We start from the raw sequence: 21,954 nt of genomic DNA, 5'->3' as shown, positions 1-21,954 counted from the left end.
TAGGTGAATACATTTAGAGCGTAAGCACACAAACAAACACAAATAACATTTTACAAGACGACTTCCTCTACCCTTACGATTTAAGATTTGAAACGGACCAGCGAAGTCCAAGCCGACAGACATGAACGGAAAACCTGGAGTAATTCGTTGAGCTGGAAGCTCTCCCATTTTAGGAAAAATAGGTTTACTACTTAGGCGCTTACATTTTATACAACGGCCTACTGTACGCCTGGCCAAGAACCTGCCAGCTACTGGCCATACGGTCTCTCTTATTGTCGCTAATAATAATCGTGGACCCGCGTGCAAATTATTAACGTGCTCTTTTTCGAATAAAAGCTTAGTTAAATGATGCGACGAATGCAAAAGTATTGGATGCTTCTTTTCGTATGCGTATTTCGAAGCGTTAAGTCGACCGCCTACGCGAATTAAATTTTCTTCGTCCATAAATGGCGACAACGATAAAATTTTAGACTTAGTATTAAGAGATTTATTCTCCAACATTAAATTATACTCTACCGGAAACGATTCCCGTTGTGCGATTGTACATAAGAATTTAAATGAACTGTCTAATTCAGCCACTGATAAATGTCCTATACGTTTAGATTTAGGATTCTTTAAATTGTAGATAAATCGTTTAACATAAGCAAATGACCGTTGTAGTTTGTTTAATTTTGAAAATTTATTTATGTTAATTATTGGTTCCATTAAAGCTACTGTATTTGATTTTACTTCTGGTAAAGACTCGCGTTTATTATATTTTAGAGTCGGCCACTGACATTCATTTTTATATAAAAATTCAGGGCCATACCACCATAAATTATTAGAAATTAAAATATTAGCATCAACGCCTCTGGAAATTAAGTCTGCTGGGTTATGAGAAGTAGAAACATAACGCCAGGACGCACCAATCGTTAGCTCAATAATCTCTGAAACACGGTTAGCCACAAAGGATTTTAATTTGCTTAAATCACTATTAATCCAAGCGAGCACTACATTAGAGTCACACCAGTGGAAAATTTTGCTAGGCCTTTGTCGTAACGCTTCTACCACAGACTTAGAAAGCCTAGCAGCGAGCAGAGCGCCCGACAACTCAAGTCGTGGCACCGTAGTAGGTTTTAATGGTGCAACTTTTGATTTTGCACAGAGCAATCTAACCGTTACCTTACCACTTAAGTTAACTGAACGCATGTAGACGCAAGCGCCATATGCATATTGAGAGGCGTCACTAAATATGTGCATTTCTATAAATTTTGGTGAATCACCTATCACTAACCGAGGAATTTTAAAATCTAAAAGACACTTGAGACCTTCAGCAAACCTTTGCCATTCATTTTTTATATCGATAGATACTGGTTGATCCCAATCTAATTTCAATTGCCAAAGCTTCTGTAATATTAATTTAGCTTTAACGACAAATGGTCCTAGTAACCCCAATGGATCGAACAATTTAAAAGAATTAGACATTATATAACGCTTAGTAACATTGTCATCTTCTGAAATATTCTTTATAGGAAAATATAAAGTATCCCTGGATGGATTCCAACCAAGTCCTAGGGTACTGGTTGACTCGCTTATTGTTAAGTTTTCATTTACTTGACCATCAAATAAATTTGTTAAATTACTTTTAAATTTTCTTAAATTGAAGCAACCCTTTTGTAAAGCTACTGCAATCGCGTTTTTTATATACTGTAACTTATTAGGATCATCATCACCCGTGATGAGATCATCAATGTAAAAATCTTTTTGAATTATAGTTTTAATAGTTTCGTCCTCCTGCTCTTCCCCTAGCTGCCACAAACAACGCGTACTTAAATAGCTAGCAGAGGCGGTGCCGTATGTAACTGTATTTAATCTGAGTGTAGCAAGTGGCTGTGACTCATCCTCTCTCCATACCATCAATTGTAGGTCGCGGTCGTGTTCATTGACTAAGACCTGGCGGTACATTTTTTCTATGTCTCCTGTTAAAAGAAACCTGTACTGCCGTGCACGTAATAAAATGTAAAAAAGAGAGTCTTGTACGTGTGGACCCACCATCAGAATGTCATTAAGTGAGTAGCCGGAGGAAGAAGCAGCAGAGCCGTCGAACACTACTCTAAGCTTAGTAGATTCGCTTTCCTCTTTGAAGACTGCATGGTGACATAAAAAGTAAGATAAGTTTGGCTTAATTGTACTAGATGGAGATAAATGACCTAACTCGGCATATTCTTTAATAAATTTGGAGTATTCAATTTTCAACATGGGATTTTTTCTAAACCTTTTTTCTAATAACATAAAACGTCGTCTTGCTGTATTGTAAGTATCTCCCAAACAGTCAGGTGAATCTTTCATGGGTAATCTTACACAAAACCTGCCCGATTGATCACGCAACGTATTGGCTAAAAAATGATTTTCACATGCCTTGTCCCCTTGATTTAATAAGAAAGGTGATTTTGTAGGAACTTCCTCGAGCTCCCAAAATTTTGTTAGGTTTTTATTTATATTATCTAATGAACTGCTACTGGAAACAAAATTACAATTTATTTTATCATTACAATTTTGAATTTTATTATTATTTAAAAATGATGAACTTATTGGACCGGCAATTAACCAACCTAAGTGTGAATTAATTAATTTAGGCTTATTAACACCCAGAGATTTCTGTCCAAATTTTATAATTTCCCAGAACATATCGGCTCCTATTAAAATATCTATAGGTGCAGGCTGATAAAAATTTGAGTCAGCTAGCTGCACATCCTGAGGCAAATTTAGACTTTGGAAATTTATTGCGACTTTAGGTAAAGAACCAGTTATTTCTGGTAGAACATAACAGAATAATGTACTGCTAAAGTTGCTATTGAGTGATTTTATTTTAGGTTCACACCTTTCCATTACATTATTGGTACAATTATTGCCAATGCCGATAACCTTTAGTGGGTTAATCTGGGTAGATTTTAATGACAATTTGTCCTTCAATGATTTAGAAATGAATGACGATTGGCTGCCACAGTCAAGCAGCGCCCGAACTTTAACCTTTTGACTGGTTAATGGATTCGAGACTTCGATAATAGCCGTAGAAAGAAGCACGTGATCTGAAACTTGATTAGATAAATAAACTAAAGACTCAGGCTCATCGACTGAAACAACGTTGCTATTATTGACTACCCCAGGCATATGCAACAAACTGTTGTGTCGCTTTTTGCACTCACGACAGGGCCCCATACGGCATTCACTCGCTGGGTGACCTTGACGTAAACAATTCATACATAATTTATACCTTTTAACGTCTTCTAATCTCTCTTCTATCCCCTTTGCCTTAAATGTAGAACAGTCATAGATTTTATGATTTTCATTACAAATGATACAACAGAGCGAACCATTACGCTTTATAGATGATTTATTTGAAGCCACGAAAGATTTTGTAAACGAACTATTTTGTAATTTGGTTTGATTATTTTGTAATTGATAATTTTTAGATATTGAAGGTAAATTTTTGGACGTAGCATCAGTTTTATTATTATCAGTTTTCTGGTTACGATTTATGGATTCCAAAACGTCCGCACGATCAATGAGAAATTTAAAGAATTCATTTAAAGTAGGAACATCGCCCTCTATATTGTTGCGATGCTCCTCCCATTTCATTAACGTGACGCTGTCTAATTTAGATGATAACATAAAAATTATAATAATATCCCATTTGTCTGTCGGTTGTCCTAAGCTGGCCAGCGCCCGTATATTCTTTGTTACGTGGTCTACTAGAAAACGCAACGATCTTTCCGACTCGCGTGGAAGTGACTTTACATTAACCAAAGCATTAAGATGATGATTTATTAAAATACGCTTGTTATCATAACGACTGCAAAGCAGCTTCCAGGCGTCAGCATAGTTGGCAGACGACACTTCTAAATTCGAAATAATACGTGCCGCGTCGCCTTGTAAATATGATATAAGATAATGAAATTTATGAATTGGAGAAATTTTATTATTATTATGAATTAAACTTTCAAATGTATCGCGGAACTCTAACCAACGAAAATAGGCTCCATCAAATTTAGATATTTGAATTTGAGGTAATTTTAAACCAACTTCTTGAGGATCATAGTGACAAGATTCATCATGACTCGAACAGCAGCTATCGCGCTTTGTTATGTGAGCTTCCAATAAAGTTTTAGCAGAAACAATATTTGAAATAAAATCTTGCTCAATAGAATCTCTTTCGTCTATTTCAGTACTAATACTGTCAGAATTAATAACCTCGATCTCACTTTGCAAGTCGTCAAACTTAACTGACAATGCCTCAATTTTTGCTAGCTTAAGCGTTAACTCAGCTAACTGTAGCTTAACCAACTTGGGCTCACTACTTAAAGTACTTAAATAATTTTTGAATTTAGTAATTTGACCCTTTATTGAAATACGTTTAGTTAATAATTCCTTTAAACGCTGTTTATCATGTTGGTCAGGCATTGTTAATTAAACTTAGAGCAATAGATACCAAAAATAAAAAATGAACTAATTTGTATCTCACGCTCCTCACTCCGGCGACACTCCAAGAAGCTGGTTCTGCCACTGATCAGTTGTTCACTCAGGTTCGCCGCTGCTGCGGAAGGCAGCTACACGACTCACTGATAGCCTCCCTCTGTGTAGGCACCCTGGAATAGTCAGCCGCGATATTATATATTGTGAAATCACTAAAGACAGATAAAATGATACGTAGGAACTGCAATTGATTCTAATGGAATGACAAAGGCTATTTAATCTTTGTTCTAACTTAAATATAATACGGAAATTTCACTATAAACAATTATTTTTACCTTTGTTTTACGTAAATTAATGAACTAATAGAAAAAGGTACAAGTTATCTTTGTTATTTTATTGATTTTAAGCAATTTCGAATGAATTTAATATTTTTTTTATAATGTAGGTATTTAAATAAAAATGTTCGTTAGCAATTTTTGTATTATAAGGATATTTACGTTGAATTTGCAACTGTAGGCAATGTTTAAAGGTGTCTGTAGGATAATTAAGTAGAATTGAAAGGATTTTATGGGATATGGAGTGATAATAAGGCAGAACAAAGGAATCACTTAGGGCACTTATCTTTTGCTGATTTTGCCGCTGCTGCACGATGTAGCACTTTAGCTGCACTACTGCTCGTCCACCAGCCCGTCCCTTGCTCATGTGCTACTCCTCAATCCACTTTTCGACGTTTTTTGCAACTCCTTTCAATCTTCCAGTTGTTGGTACGATGAACGACCGTTAGCCGACGTGACTTATTTCGACGTAATTTCGCGATTCGCGCGTTCTTGTTCCCCTCATGGGCCACCAATTTATGTTCTTTTGCCGAACATTCGGTGGCTAAATTTAAAACGAAGATTTCTTCAACGTACAAAATTTTATTCAGACAAGACATTACAGTTGGTGATTTCGATTTATAATGACACAGATACAAAAGAAAAGTGTTGCCACAAAAAAGTCACAGACGCGCAAACAATATGTTTCGTATTTCATCAATAACTGTTTCTGTAACAGTACTGATATGAGTAATGTGAAAATATCATAAGGGTATATAAATACAATATTGAAATTAATAATTTTACTTTGAGTTATTTGCAGTGTGCGGGTGACTGCCTCCCTTTGAACGTCCGTGCGGCGTGGAATTTAATATATTTCGATTAAAATTCACAGAAATGCATAGTCCATTGGAAAGGTATTAAGGGCGGTTTTCCAGTTACAGCTTCGCTTACAATTCAGAAGTTTAATTGCCTCTGATTTGTATGGTTTGAAAACGTAGTCAGGATCTATGTAGCAATCTAAGTCAGGTGATCATTAACGACTGAGCTAATACGAGTTTTCTACTACGTTTTGAAAATGTGTTTTCAACGTATCATTTATGAGTGCAAAATCTATCAACATACACCAATTGGCTTCCATGGTTGACTATAGCCTAGTATTCTGAGGTGTCGTGTAGAAGTATCACAGTAATGAATGGATAGTAAAATTATGACTTGTTATGAGTAATAAAGAAATAAAAAAAAACATTATTTACTCTGTCGTTTTTTATCGCGGAATTGCGGAGTTTATTTATTTTAAGGTTCACCAACACAAGATACCATCGGTCTTTAATTTCTAACACATAATTTATTGTTCAATCGTGTTCTTGCAATTACATGTGAACACAGCTTACATATTTATTTTCACAAAAAAACTTCATATTCATTATATAGGCACTACATTATTATTATTAATAATATTTAAAAAAGCTAATAATCAAGAATATGATTAAAATTTTATTACATTATAATTAGAAAGTCCTAAAATAATGAACTAAATTAATTATGGTCAAAATTAAAATAAAATAAAAAACGTCATTATAGTATAAATTATATAGTTAATAATTAAATATTATTATTGTCGCATGCTTCAGCGTAACGAAACTCCCGTAACAAAAATCCTTTCACCGATAGTTACCCTCCCAGGGTACTCACATAGATTAGTAAAGATACTTCGCCGCCTTGAAATTGAATGAAGCCACAAACGGCTTATTAGTAAGTTCTTTTTTGAATTCTTGACAAATAAAAACATTTTAGAGAAAATTTACGAATAAATAACTAATACTGCGTAATTTAAATAATAAATAAATAATTATTTCAAATATTTTAGGGATATTTTAGCACGGAGACGTGGCAAAACTTTTTTACGCAACTATTTCAATTCTCAAAACTGGGTACATTTTATTGTTAGGAGTGAGTAATCTTTACTAATCTATGGGTACATAAAAACATTTGCTAATCTCAAAATAATTTCGGACATAATAAGCTGCTCACTCGCAACGAGAAGATAAACAAAATTATGATCGCGATCCGTAAATATAGCTTGGCTACAACTGTAGTGCACGCTTTAGTAAAATTATAGTACATTTTGCTCTCAAATAAACTGTTGTACCGAGAATATTTGCAGCTTCTGTTTCCCGGGAATTTTGGTGTATTCAGTATTCTGGTTACCGGGTATTCCGGTAATATCATATTGGAATATGAAACCATTGAAATTCATTTACAATTTTGGTTGCTATGAATTGAGCCATATTATTGGAATTATATTTTGTATTCTAAAGGACGTAGTTATTGCAATACTTCATTAAATACCATGATTAAATATACCATGTAATGTAAAGTACTATGTTAAGTATATGTTTAGTATACAGTATACATTATTCAGAAAGTTTAATTTGTTAGTAAGGTAAGTTTATTAGTATTTAAACGGTAGCGCATCTGTGGCCGACCTCAGTTAGGAATCTAATCTTGTGATGAATTACATATGTTCATGGGTGGCAGTAGCCACTTACCATCAGGTGGACTACATTGTCTGCTACTCTTATATTATAAAAAAATACAATGGAATTTGTATTATTTCCTCTTTTGTATATTACTAGCTGAACCGGCAAACGGTGTTGCCATATAAATAAAAAAATGTAAAGGGTGAACAACCCTTATCACTTAGGGGTATGAAAAAAAGATAGTCGATTCTCAGACCTACTGAATGTGCATATAAAATGTAGTGAAAATCGGTAAAGCCGTTTCGGAGGAGTACGGCAACTAACATTGTGACACGAGAATTTTATATATAAGATTTCTTGTATGCGACAATAAACCGTGTGTCGCGGATGTCGTGTTCACAGGATATCCTCTTTAGCTACTTGATTTTCACGCTACGTTGCAAGTGTATCGTTATTATTGACCTTATTACCGTTTATTCCTTGTTATTATTGACTTTATTCCCGTATATTCCTTTCCTGTGTATTGAAATAACAGATGATATTTCTATTTTCATATTTATGATAAGAGCTAGTTATCCAAGGCGTTACAACTAATGGTTTAGGAGACATGCTTTTATGAGGCATTCTAGGTTAGTCCTCAGAAGTAGTGGCGCGTCCGTTTCTGACCTCTGGTAGGAATCAAATCTTATCTTGGGTTGATTACAGGTGTCCTTCGGCGGTAGTAGCAACTTAGCGCCAGGTGGACTAAATACATGTTCCTGTAGTTCCGGGACCAGAATAGGGCTACGGTATACCCTGCCTGTCGTAAGAGACGATTAAAAGTGGGCTTCCGGGGTTGCGGTGGCAAGAGTGGGAGCTCGAACCGCCCTGCCAGCGGCCCTGGGAAGGACGGCGGTATGTGTGGTCGCATACCGTCGTACGCACCAGACGGTGTGGCGAGCGTCAAGCTCACCTGGGCGGAGCTCGACGGGGCAATGCGCTAAGAGGACTCCGGTTGCGTTCCTTTGGAGATCCCGGAGCCCTCTACGCAGCGCCGTATGCCACCGGGGGTAGGTAGTGCGGTAAAAATCCCACATAACTCTCTGTTGCTCACAAGGCACCAGGTACCTTTTGAAGGTTTCCCCCTCGATAACAAAAAAAAGGTGGACTAAATACTCGTGTGCTGCTCCCATATTATAGAAAATATTTAATCAAGGGTATTATTTCCAGTTCAATCTGCAGTTGATAACACGTATGGGCATGTGCATCTAGCCACGTCAGGTGGACTGCATGCTCATTTGTTTCAATCCTTACTAATATTATAAATCCAAAAGTAACTCTGTCTGTCTGTCTAGTTGTCTCTTCTTCACGCCTAAACCACTGAACCGATTTTAATGAAATTTTGTACAAAGATAGTCTGAGACCCGAGAAAGGACATAGGATAGTTTTTATCCCGGAAATCCCACGGGAACTAAGAATGGCGTTCTAAGATCGATTAATCAGAGAATCGATCTTTTGGACCAAAAAAATCGATATTAGTAAGGAGTGATGATCTTTAGCAAAGTTGTTGTCCATGAGCTCACGAAGGTTCCAGAGTTGGTATGACCAATTTTCGCCAGATGGCGCCACTGTAATTCCAATGAAGGTACGAACTTTCAGTTTTATGTATGTTAGTATGTCATATTATTTTCTTTTAAACGCGGGCGAAGCCGCGGGCAAAAACGTCTAAAATACTTCCATAAAAGTCTTGAAATACCTCCATATACACGCAGGAAGTAATCCATATATAAGTATGTAGATAGTCCATGTCTTTCCACGTGAGACCTAAGCAACAAGCAACGATCTAATGAGTTAATATCTTAATTAAGCGCTCCGATGAACACAACGGATGTTTGTCACCGAATAATTAGTGCTATTTGCACATCTCAGATTCTTGTTTTCACAACTCAAAATTCATTATTCTGTTTAAGGTATAGTATAGTCCAGAATAGTTCCTATTTAAATTTGTCTAACTACACTATAAATAACTATTTATAAGTGTATTTTTCATTATTTTAACTTCATTTATTAAACAGATTTTCTATATAGAAAATCTGTATAATAATAATAATATAAGTAGGTATCTACTTCTGTTATTTTTACTTGTGCGGTTCGTCATACAAAACAGTGATGTATTAGACAGCTCATGTAGTACCCAGCTATATTTTAGGGTTTCAGGGTAAATGCTTAGCTATATATGTACATGGGTCCGACCTGGACCCTGCGCTCGGAGGAGTCTGCTCGCTTTCTTGTGGATATCCCGGTGTCCGCTACGTTGCGCCGTGGATGAGTGGTGGAGGAATATGTGGTGCCTTCTGGAGTACCCCTTCGTTGAGAAAAAAGGTTTGTGTTGACTGCGATAATTATATAGTAAATCATATGAAAGGTGTCCCAGGATGTATTGTATGTAATTTTGAAATGAGTGCCAAAGTTTCGCTCTACAAAGGGCCGTTGGCAGTATTCTACAGTCATATACATTAACTATTCATATTCTTTACTCCTACACTAAAGATAGAACTCATCTAATCTGAAGTTGCTTATAGATGGCGCACTAGCCACTTACTATTAGATGGACTACCAGCCTTTTGCTATTTGTACTTTGTGTCATATTTTTTAGATTTCATCTTCTACTATGTTATTTCTGTTCTGGGTCTGGGTGTTTTTGGATTCAGCTCTGTGTATATCCACGGCATCCACGAGAATGTAGGTAGGTATGGGGCTGTTAGTGTAAAATGCCAGAAATTTCTTATATAAATACTGTGAAAATATCGTACTTCTGAACAAACCACTGTAACTTACGTGCAGTTTATGTTTTTATTAAGTAGATGATTACACTTTGCAAGTTAACTAAATTGTAAGAAATGAGCTACAGTGGCCATTAATATTCCTCAGTTAGCGCGTATTTCCCGTTTAAATTCCCACAAGGTGGCGACGTAAGTTCATTAGGGCAAGCGCCTTAAGTGACTTACTAGTACAGGGTAAGCTGAATAATGTTGTGAAAAGTGTAAAACTTAATACTAGGGTATGCTGCTTTTTTATTAGAATAAATTATTTCACGAGGAGGTTACACGATTTGACTCTTCGGGTTACAGGGAAGCATTCGGTACACAGTGGGATCCAAAGGCGACATGGGACCGCGTTAGGATACGGCCTAATAACGCAATTGTCCCGGGGAAATCATTGATAGTTGATTAATACCCGGCTGTTGTGTTGCCATATAAATAAAAAATGTTAAGGGTGAACAACCCTTATCACTTAGGGGTATGAAAAATAGATAGTAACCGATTCTCAGACCTACTGAATATGCATATAAAATTTGGTGAAAATCGGTAAAGCCGTTTTGGAGGAGTACGGTAACTAACATTGTGACGAGAATTTTATATATAAGATAAATCACATAATGTACCCGGATGTGCTGTTCATTCTGGTTATAAATAAATATATAACTTAGTTCTATGTATTGCATATGTCAAATCTTGTTGAACAGGCTATGTTGCATTACGTTGAAAATGGTAAAATAGGCACTTTTTAATTTGAACCCTACATGATGCTGGATGCTGGATACTATGGTGTGCGAAGAATTTTTAGATTCGATTCCCGGCTAGGCCAACATTTCTACGGTCGGTGTGTTTATTTTTTTTTCGGTATTCTTCGCATTAAATTCAGAAAGACGGATTCTTCACTGAGATTGATAACAGATGTACATGGCCAGTAGCCACTTACCATCAGATGGATTGCATGGTCGTCTGCTAATCCTGTATTATAAAAATACAAAATCCCATCGGATAATGTTGTGTATTTCTGATTTATTACATTAACTGTGTAATTATAGTAACTTTGTCGAGTTATCAAAAGGTTTATTAAAAGTCATCATAGTAGAAGTGGTAGTATAGAAGTGAAGGTAGTACATCTATGTTTTGGTGTGGCTAAGGAAACATACATTTATTATACTATTTAAAGGCTCAAATGTCAACCAACGTAGCTCAGACGAGACTTAGCACCTTAAAAGAGGTTGATTAAAGAAGTGACCACTTACCATCAGGTACACTGTACGCTCGTCTGCTACCCGTATAATATAAAAAAAGGTTATAGGTATTGTAGTATATGTACTGCTATTCTCCTGATGCACTGGCTCGACAACTCACTATGTGCGCAGGCGGCCGTCCGCTCTCGCCCTTGGCTCTCGCGATACTGACGCCGCGCGCCACGCCACAGCAGGAGCACGAGACAGTGTTTACAGCTGTGATGTACTTTAGTTAATTCATGGTGCAAACACTACAGGTATAATAGGCATTATTTATCCCAAATAGTTTAAGGCTTGTTAGTTCTGCTTCAAGGCGGTAAAAGATGAGTTGCTACACCTTATTAGAATGTACCTACTAAGTTTGTGTTACTTAATTGTCGTGTTATAAAAGTAGAGATATAGAGAAGTCCATCTGTGTGTGTTGCTAAAGTTTTTAACTTTAAGTTAACTATTTCTATTTAAATTTTAGTTACGGTGTATACAATTAATTTCTATTATTTTTGTGTATGTAACTATTAAATATAAGAGCATAGGGATTAAAAAAAAGATTCTTTACAAGCGAATATTTATTGCATAGAACAAGTACATGAATAAGTGAGAATAGCTGGAACAATTTATTGAATAAAGTGACTAATGTGATTCGTAAATCGATTTTTTTCTTATTCCAATAAAAAAGCGAAACGTGACACTACTATACCGTTACGATACAAAGATATACTCACAGATTTTTACTGTTTTTTGTAACAAATGTTAGACTACTAATATTAACAATACTACGTATTTTTTTTCTAACCACGTAACAATACTACGATGTTAGAAAAACATGTTTGTGATACAATCAAAGGTTGTCTACTTTTTAAGCTCGTTACTACTACAATGTGAGATATTTTTATAGATTAACGAGTAGTAATTTCTCAAAAGTCCTTAAATATGTTGACAAGCTAGCCTTTATAACAAGGACAATTTATTGAATAAGAATAATAAGAACAGTGAAGCGATATAAGTACTTACATCCGTACGTGATTATAATTGTAAGTTTCTAATTGTTTGTAAGCCTAAATTTACGGTTTTCATAAGTTGTGAGACAAAAAGACATATTCTATTATATGATTAGATATGTTATATTCAACTTTAATTTATTTATTGTATTTTGGACACAGACAGTCATATCATTACGAAATCTTAAGCTAACTTGCCTTCGAATGTTCGAAAAGTTTGTCTCTTAAAAGACGATTAAGTAATTATTCTAAAACTTTGATATCCAACGACTAATTAAGTTTCAGGCTTGTTTAACCAGTGGCCGCAAAACAATTTGTTTCTTGGTGTGTCTTTAAGCCTCTCCACATCTTTAACCTTGCCAGAATTTACAGAGGTATTTGTGTGTTATGATATTTTATCGAACAGGCAACACACTAAGATACAACTAGAAAGATAATAAAATTACTTATATATTACTAAATCACGTAGTAGAAATTATAGATTATCCTCAAACGAGCCCTATTTGAAATTGGATATTTATAATTTCTGCCACCTAGGACTTAACAGTCTTAGCTTTAATTCAAACGATTAAACAAGTTCTAAGTATTACTACTAAGTAAGTACTAAAGTTATTGAACGTGTGCCGTTAATTATTTCATTGCTCATTTATTTCTATTTTAAATAATAAGAAATATACTTAATTTGGTTTTGATAACCCTTTACATATTTTAAGAGTTTAAGATGTAATAAACATACATTAAGATATAGAGTTTTAAATCTACCTAATAATTAATAAATTCTATCATTCTAGGATCTATCATGTACCATGGGCTAGCGCCTAGTTCCTTATTGAATGTTATAGATGTACCTACAGACAATGTTTTTTAATTATTTTTTATATGTAAAGAGCAAACAAGCATGCTTTCCACTTGATGGTATGTCAAAGACGCTCATAGACATCGGTAATCGAAACTACTATATAGTACTATATGATACTAAACCAAGGGTCTATCTAAGGCCAATTACAGATAGGTAGCCACTTTGAGGACTATAACAGTTGCCTCATATGTATGCCAGCCGGCATCCACATTGTTCTAACGAAACGCAGAAATGCAAGCCAGAGAAGTGTGATGGTTATCACCATCACCTCGAAACATACTGGTTTTACCACATTAATAAATCTATTCCAGGAAGAATACTGTATCTGTATCGTAATAGTAACATTATCCTTTTTAACACGCTTTTATTAGCTTGGGTTGTATATATGTATGTATCGGAATAACGGAATCTTTGAACCCGATTTCTAACTACTTTTAACGTTCAGTTTAAATCAAAATTTTGAAGAATGGTCAAAAACCGATGACAATGCACGATTTTAATAATTTTGTACCATTGCCCTTATCAACATCCTCAGGATTAACGATTTTCGAGGTGAGATTGTTCGAGCGCCTTAAATAAAGTTCATCGCAAAGTTACCAGATTACGACAATTATTACTTTTTAGTTTTGATAACTGTTATAGCGTGGTTTTTATTTTTGAATAGAATAATGTTATTATGTATAAATATCATTCTAACGTGGATGGAGGCTGATAGGTTTTCGTAAAGTTACTGAATATATCAATGTGCTATTAAATGATTCTATGTAATAAAAGATTATTTATGTATTGACATAATACTAAATATACTGCTAGCGATACATATTTCTACTAGCAATTCATTTATTATACATGTTTTATTACATAAATATAGTTAAATACGACATAGTATATTATGTCTTGAATAGACTCAAACTAAAAGATATAATGATAATATTGAGACTTTTAAATATAGAGAAAAGTACTATTATATGCATAGATTAGTAAAGATTACTCACTCCTAACAAGAAAATGTAACCTTTTGACAATTGTCGCCGTCATCTATTTTCGTGTTTGAAAAATATTAAAAAATGTCGTTTTTAGATCATTTACGCATGAAACGATATTTCTTTGTACTTTTTCTTCGATTTCGTGTCTTAACTGCGCATGTCGGCAATGTTCCGCGTAAATTACACCATGACAGCCATTAAACGGCTGATAGGATTGTCAGCCGTTTAAGCCATTTAATGGCTTCAATTACAAGGCGGTGAGATATCTATACTTATCTATGATTATATGTGACAATATTTAAGTTTAGACCAAAAATTTTCTTATTATTATTAGAGTAGTTAATTTAAACTCGGAACTAATTAATACATAAATGGGTTTGACCAGTGGCGTAGCTAGGTAACCAAGGGCCCTGGGGCAAATAAAAAAATGGGGCCCCACTGCTATGGAAACTGATTAGGTTTTATCAAACAAAAATATGAAATATACAAATACTTTATAAATGCTAAGCTATTTAAGCCCTTTTTTGTGCACTGCAGGGCAGGTAATAAAAATATTAAACAGTAACAACATAAATTACAATTAATACTGGATGTAGGTTTGGCTAATAAAACGAAATAGGATCGTCAAGGATTTATCATATAAAGGTCGGGCCTAACTGACTAAATAACTATTTTATTTTCAATTTTTCCTAGCTTTAATTTCCGCAAAAGTATAACGTTTCCACATAAATCAAGAATGTTTCACTGTAGGGACATTTGTTCTTAAAATAGGCAGATCAAAGCGTCATAGGACCACGATTGGATACGATCCTATGACGCTGTGTCCGTTATATTTTCGCAAGTTACAAACATATATGTCATAACATCGAAGAATTAGTTGATTAACCAACAAATTCTTCCATGTTATGACATATGTATTTATGTATAATCCTTAAGGATTAGTATGCAAATGTATGAAATAATACGTATTTTCTTCAAAATTTTCCTTTTCCTTTAATTTGTCACACAACATTACTTACTTAAATAAATTAAGGGTCCATGTGTCGGCGCACCCCGATTTGATACGATTGCGCATTAACATGCCGATCAATACATTTATTGATTTATATATATGCTCGTATATGTCTACCAAACCGCAATATACTAACAAATAAACACAAAAAAACATATATGTCTGCAAACTATTCACATTTGTGCATAGGTGTTCTGCACCGTATCCCTTAGCCGGTTCTTACGGCACCCACGGAAAGAGAGGGGGAGGCCCTATTTTACAACGCCGGGGCCCCACGGCGGAATACTTCCGTTAGGTCGCATTCTAGCACTCCATATTTGCTCATTATTTCCTGTCATGATTGGTGAACAGTCCATGCTTGAGTTAGTTGAGGTAAAACTAAGTACTAGCACAGAAAGAATTTAGGGGAATTCCCTAGGCATAACTTTTATATTACTTTCAACTGAGTTGTCATGTTTAAAGTGGGGTTGCAACATTTCATATTTATTTTGCAAATGGGAGAAATTTCCAAAAGTTCCGTTCGATCGAGATTTCTGGTAAGGGTTCGAGGGCCCCCTGAGTTTGAGGGCCCCGGGGCACTGCCCCGCCTAGCCCCTAGGTAGCTACGCCACTGGGTTTGACAGTCTGTGAGCCTGTTTTATACAACCAACCACAACAACAATCGTATTGTTAGCCATATTGGCTTGAGTGTAAATTTTAGGTTTGAATTATATTACACAGTTGATTGTATAAAACACTCTTATTCTTATTCCATTCTTAAACGATTCTTAAACAACAGAGCTGCAGTATACGAGTCCATATGTAAACTATTCAATACTAAATTTATATTTAGATGTATATTACATTACCTCTACTCAATACAAGATCATAATTTATATGATGACAGTAAAAAGCTGCTAAAAAAAGGAGGAAGAAATCCCTATTTTTATATTATTTACAAAAACCTGTTACTATTGCTTAAATGACGATTTTTTTATACAGACAGACTTTACGCCATAATTATTACATGCCTGCCACACAAATACACCGACCGAGAATCGAACTCAGGATATATGATTTTTACATTTTCGAATTTTATTCACAACGTATCCTACTCCTTACATAAAGTGGCTGAAATATACAGACAGATTACAATATTTTGCCAAATATTATACAATTGTATCTGCCACACGAACATTTCTACCAGGAATCGAACCCGGGAACTCAAATACGTAGTTATTTACTAATTACTTTAAGTTACGAGTAAATTTAGCTAATTACATGCAAAACATACTTATATAAGGCATTCCAGCTTCGTCCTTTGGGCCAACGGAGCGTTTATGGCCGACCTCAGGTATCTAACCTTATCTGGGGTTGATTGCAGATATCCATGGGCGACAGTAACCACTTACCGTCAGGTGGATTGTATGCTCGTCTGCTACTCCTATATTAAAAACGCCTACAACTAGGTCTTTTCCTGTGTCGCTGTCGTAACACACACCAAGACAAATACCCAAAAACTCAGATCCAGGCCAGAAAACTGAATTTATCATTATGAATCTGTCTAGCCGGAGATCGAACGCTGAACCCTCTGCAAGTCCGATCGGCATGGTGATTTTTCCTAGGCAAAATATCAAATTTCGAATTTTAACTGTCTGTGAGCGACCTAAGATAAAACCTCAATCATTATTGTGGTTCATGTCTATGAGTAGCCTTAATTCTTAAGCCTGCTCCACATTCTCGCGACAATCTCGCGAGAACGCGAGAAAAGCACGAGAAACGAGAATGTGGAGCCTATACGAAATGGGTTTTTGTCGCGTTCTCACAACATTCTCGCGAGAATGTGGAGCGGGCTTTACAATAAGATGGACTGCATACTCGTTTAAACCCTGCGATAGGAACCGCCTAACTATGCAATATCCTTAACATGTTACATGTAACATTGATTACAATTACAAAGATTACTATAAATACAAATGTGTATGTAAGTTACATCACAGCGTTCTATTCTCTCTGTTGACTATTTGTCAATTATTTACAATACTTATATCTAGACACACGGCAGTGTGTCAGCCAAGTACTTAAACAAGGAACATAAAGACACAGCGCCGAGTGTTATATCTATGCCTAATTCTTTCCTAATTTTAACTTAGTGCTAAATATATTAATGATTAATATTACATTCACATTAATTACTTATTTATTCCATTTTTTTCCTTGTTTAGGTTCAAATATTATTTTCATCTTCTCCAATTAAGCCTTCATTAATTCGTCATATTTATAATCTTTCGAATACTCTGAGTATTTGGCATTTTTCTGGTGCATTATTGTTTCCCACATGTCATAATTTTAAAACTCCACTTGGCTTAATATTGAACTGTTAGGCTATCTTTTTGTTGTTCTCGTCACCTCTAAGACAGTATGACTTCAATGTTTTAATGTTGTTATTGATGTTATTGATGTTAAAATTTTAATGTTGTCATTGATACAGTCCTTTAATTTTCTTTTTAAAGTTGTCTCTTAAATTTGCCTATGTCGTTTTTTGTCTCATTTCGTTCAGTATTGTATCTCTGAAATATTTACCAGCGCTTCCTTTTTATTTTACTTCGTAATTGTAGACAAATTAATTAAGCAATTTGAATGTTGTCCTCATTTATTCTTTCGTAGTCCAGGTTCTATTTTTGAAATATTTTCCATTTGATTCCTTGTTTTTTTCGTAATTATGAACATATTATGGTTGTCGTCGTTTAGTCCTTAGTCGTAGAATATTTGTCATCTATCCCTTTGTATAATTTTTCGCCCAAATTTTTGACACGTTTAAATTAACTCCTCTGATATTTTCGTTCACTTACTTTAAGTTTTTTTTTTTTTTATTTTTCTTTAATTATTCTATGTATCATTGGAGCTTCTTATTAAGAATTTTGTTTATGATGTTTGTACTGTCCAATCTTAATTTGGGGTTTTTATCTATGTTGTATTGCTTATTGTTTTTTTTGCTTCCTTAAAATCTTCATTTGAATTTCTGATTTAGAATTTTGTCTTCGATATTCCGTATTCAATTTCAATATGGGATTTTGTTGTATAGCTTCTTTCAAATCTTTGTTATTGGTCGTTTTTTAAAAAGTTGCGTAGTTTAAGCCCTTCAAGATTTAGAGGTTATTTAGACCTCAAGGCCTGTAGCCTGTAGTGGTTATCCCGCCACGGGTCGGTCGCCATTGCCTCGTCGGTTGTCTAGCAGGGAGCACCGCGGGTCCCGCAGGACGCCGCCGCGTACGCGCGGGCAGGTGAGGTTGGCGTTTGGGCCGGATACACTCTCTTCCGTTCTCCCCTTGCTCCCCAGGGAAGGGATCCACTGACACCAAAACGGTCGAGTGGAGAAATGATTTTCTATGTGTAAAATTAACTGTTTGTGGAGAAACCATTAGAAGTTAACTTCTGTAATTAGGAAAATTGGTTTCATTTGAAGTAGAAAAATAATTGTTTATCATTAAATTGAATAGTAATAAGGATTTGAATTGTTTGAAGTTAAAAATATGTGTTGTGTATGTATGCTGCTGTAACTGAGTTTTATTAAAAACTTTAATAAAGAAACTTTGAATATCAGGACAAAAGTATATAAATAAATAAAAAACAACATTTGCTAAGCTATTTATTTCAAAATTACTACAGTAAGACTAGACAAAGTTTCTACTTTAATTAGGTACTTAGGAAGCGATGAAAACACTTGCCACGAAGTATCAAAAAGGGAGTTAAATATTAATTGAAAGTTAACTACAGATTGAAACTTTTAGCAACAGCACTACTTATTATAATAAGTTTAATAGACAAGTTATTTTATTTCGTAAGTCATTTTAACTTAATTTCACTTAACTATAGTCATCTTAATACTATTTTTCTAACATCCATTACATGAGTTTATAAAAAAAACATACTTAGAAATACATATTATAAGAACCTAAGTCAGCTGGGCACTCAAAAACTGAGGCCTTTCAAGTTATTATGTAGACCTTAATTATTAGTTACAACAACGCAGACTTAACATTTGGGGCCTGTTTTATAATTTTACAACACACAAAAATGTACTCCAATATTATGTATGGAATAAAAAATATTAATTGAGATTGTGAGTCTCTGTTACAATATAATAATGTGTTTTACAGATGGCATATTAATTTTATGACAAATCATTAAGTTTCACATTCAAACCTAATGTATGAAATAATTTTACTCAGATATTCTAACAGAGGCCTTTAGTCTTATTTCAGAATATTTGAGTAACCTAATAAGCACATTTTAAAAGTTGATAACATTCCACTTCATAATTTAACATAATTCATAATTGTAATTGTAAATAAATAATATAATTGGAAATATTTAATAATTATGATACACTAGCTTATAACTACCAAACTATTTAAGTAACGATATGACTTAAAATTATGTTCTTAATTAAGTATACAGGGTGAATTTTTCAAACGGGCCTTCAGGGCCAAATCCGAAACTATAAGGATTAGCGAAAAATGCTGAAAGGAGTTACGAGGCCGATTTTGATAAAAACTAAAACTGCATCATTAGTTTTTTAAAATATTTTTTTCCTTAGCCGGGAATCGAACGAGTTCATTTTGAAAAAAAAATACACCTCTATATTATTTCACTACCTGATAGTGTCGCTTATAAGGATCAAATTCTGGGAAGTAATGTTATGTGACAAATTAAAGGAAAAGGAAAATTTTGAAGAAAACACGTACTTTTCCATACATTGGCATACTAATCCTCAAGGATTATACATAACAAATGATTTATGCATAATTCTTTAGAAACATACGTAAGTCATACCATTGAAAAATTTGTTGGTTAATCAACTAATTATTCGATGTTATAACCGTGACATTCGGCTTAGTATGAGAAAGTAATAGTATGGCAAATAAATTACCGCCGTGTTTAGGATTTATTTTTTAATAAAAATAGATAAGTGATAAAATAATATTTTTTATTGTTTGTTGTTTATAACTACGTTTCAACAGTAAATATGATTTTCTATATCTCTTTGTTTAGTTATCACTCGGATTTGATTCGAAAAAGACATTCTCGCAAATTGGCAATTTTACATCTGTATTAAACGAAACTCCGCTCATAGCAAGTTAAATTTATTATAATGGTCCTAAAAGTAACCTTAACTAAGTCGGATATAAAAATATGAATTCTTGAAGAACAAAACGTCCATTTCGAATGATTTCAAGCATTGAGCAAAAAAATTGTTAATACGCGAAATGTTTAAATTGACGAATGGCGGGAACTTAACTGCCAAATTAATATGAAGAAATATGTATTTTCTTAAAATTGAGGCTTTTCCTTTAGTTTGTCATTTACCATTACTTCCCAGATTTTGATCCTTATAAGCAACACTATCAGATAGTTGAATAATATAGAGGGTGTATTTTTTTTCAAAATGAACTCGTTCGATTCCCGGCTAGGGAAAAAGTTATTTTAAAAAAGTAATGATGCAGTTTTAGTTTTTATCAAAATCGGCCTCGTAACTCCTTTCAGCATTTTTCGCTAATCCTTATAGTTTCGGTTTTGGCCCTGAAGGCCCGTTTTAAAAATTCACCCTGTATATTTACGAATAACATGAAGACTGACAATAGGCCATACGTAATGGTCGCACTCACAAAAATCCTTTTGTTTTGGTCTTGATGGTAGAATCCATTTTTTAAATACATTTTCTTTTAATATAGTATGATCATGCAGTCCATCTGACGATAAGTGGTCCATAGGCATCTGTAATCAACCACAAATAAGATCCATAATAAGTTCTGCTTGAGGTTGGCCACACAAGCGTTCCTGTAGGTTAGAACGCTTCAGCATAGTACACCCCTCAAACCAGAAAACAGCAATACAAGCATAACACTGCTATTATTAGGCAGAAATAGGTGTGACCGTGCCACCGTCGGAGTCAGACCACATTGGGTTCTACCACCATCACTACACTCACACAATTAATCAGAGTTCTATGCAGTAGTCTTATTTCTTACTTGATGTATATTTGCATGCAATATTTACACCAGAAGATAAATAATATCCCAATCCCGTAGTAGCCGTCTACGGTCCCCAAGCAGGAGAGGACTTGCGCTTATTCTAAGTCCAGTACCTACACTTAAATATATCTCATCTATATTACATTATATAAAATGGCCGTTGCGTATATACAAACACGAAGTAAACTTAACCACTTTCCTGTCACACGAATAAAACGATCGGGAATCGAACCCGAGCCGTAGTATATGTGGTTCTTTGGCACATCTTTTATCTACTTAATTAAATGCTTTGGGTGCCTTTTAAATGTTATAGCTATTTTATATCTACGAATTTTTTAACAATTATTATTTAAAACTATTTTACAACTTATCACGGCTATACTGCGATGTGGTGCTTCATGGATACTTCGGAATTACATATAAACCTCTTATAGTGAAATATAACTTTAAAATATATACACCTACTTATTTTTGGGCAATAATCAATATGAGGTGTCACTTTTTATATACAAATATATACAGACAGGATAGTGACTTACGCCACTGCTCTACTGCCACACGAATAAATCTACCGGGAATCGAACCCGAGACGTAATAATGGTGCGCTTTGGCACAATACTAACCTGATAGTCTAATCTTATTAATTGACAATTTATACTACAAATCTATTGCTACCATGTGTTAAATTATTTGTATATCCCTTAGTCGCCTCCTACGACACCCACGGGAGGAGAGGGGCTGGGGCTATTCTGGGTCCGGCACCCACGCGGACACTATAATATATGTAATCTATA

Source organism: Epargyreus clarus, unplaced genomic scaffold (genome assembly GCF_041222505.1).
Source record: "Epargyreus clarus isolate Ecla_fem2 unplaced genomic scaffold, WU_Ecla_fem_2.2 ptg000004l, whole genome shotgun sequence".
Lineage (NCBI taxonomy): Eukaryota > Metazoa > Arthropoda > Insecta > Lepidoptera > Hesperiidae > Epargyreus > Epargyreus clarus.
This window is presented reverse-complemented; position numbering follows the sequence as displayed.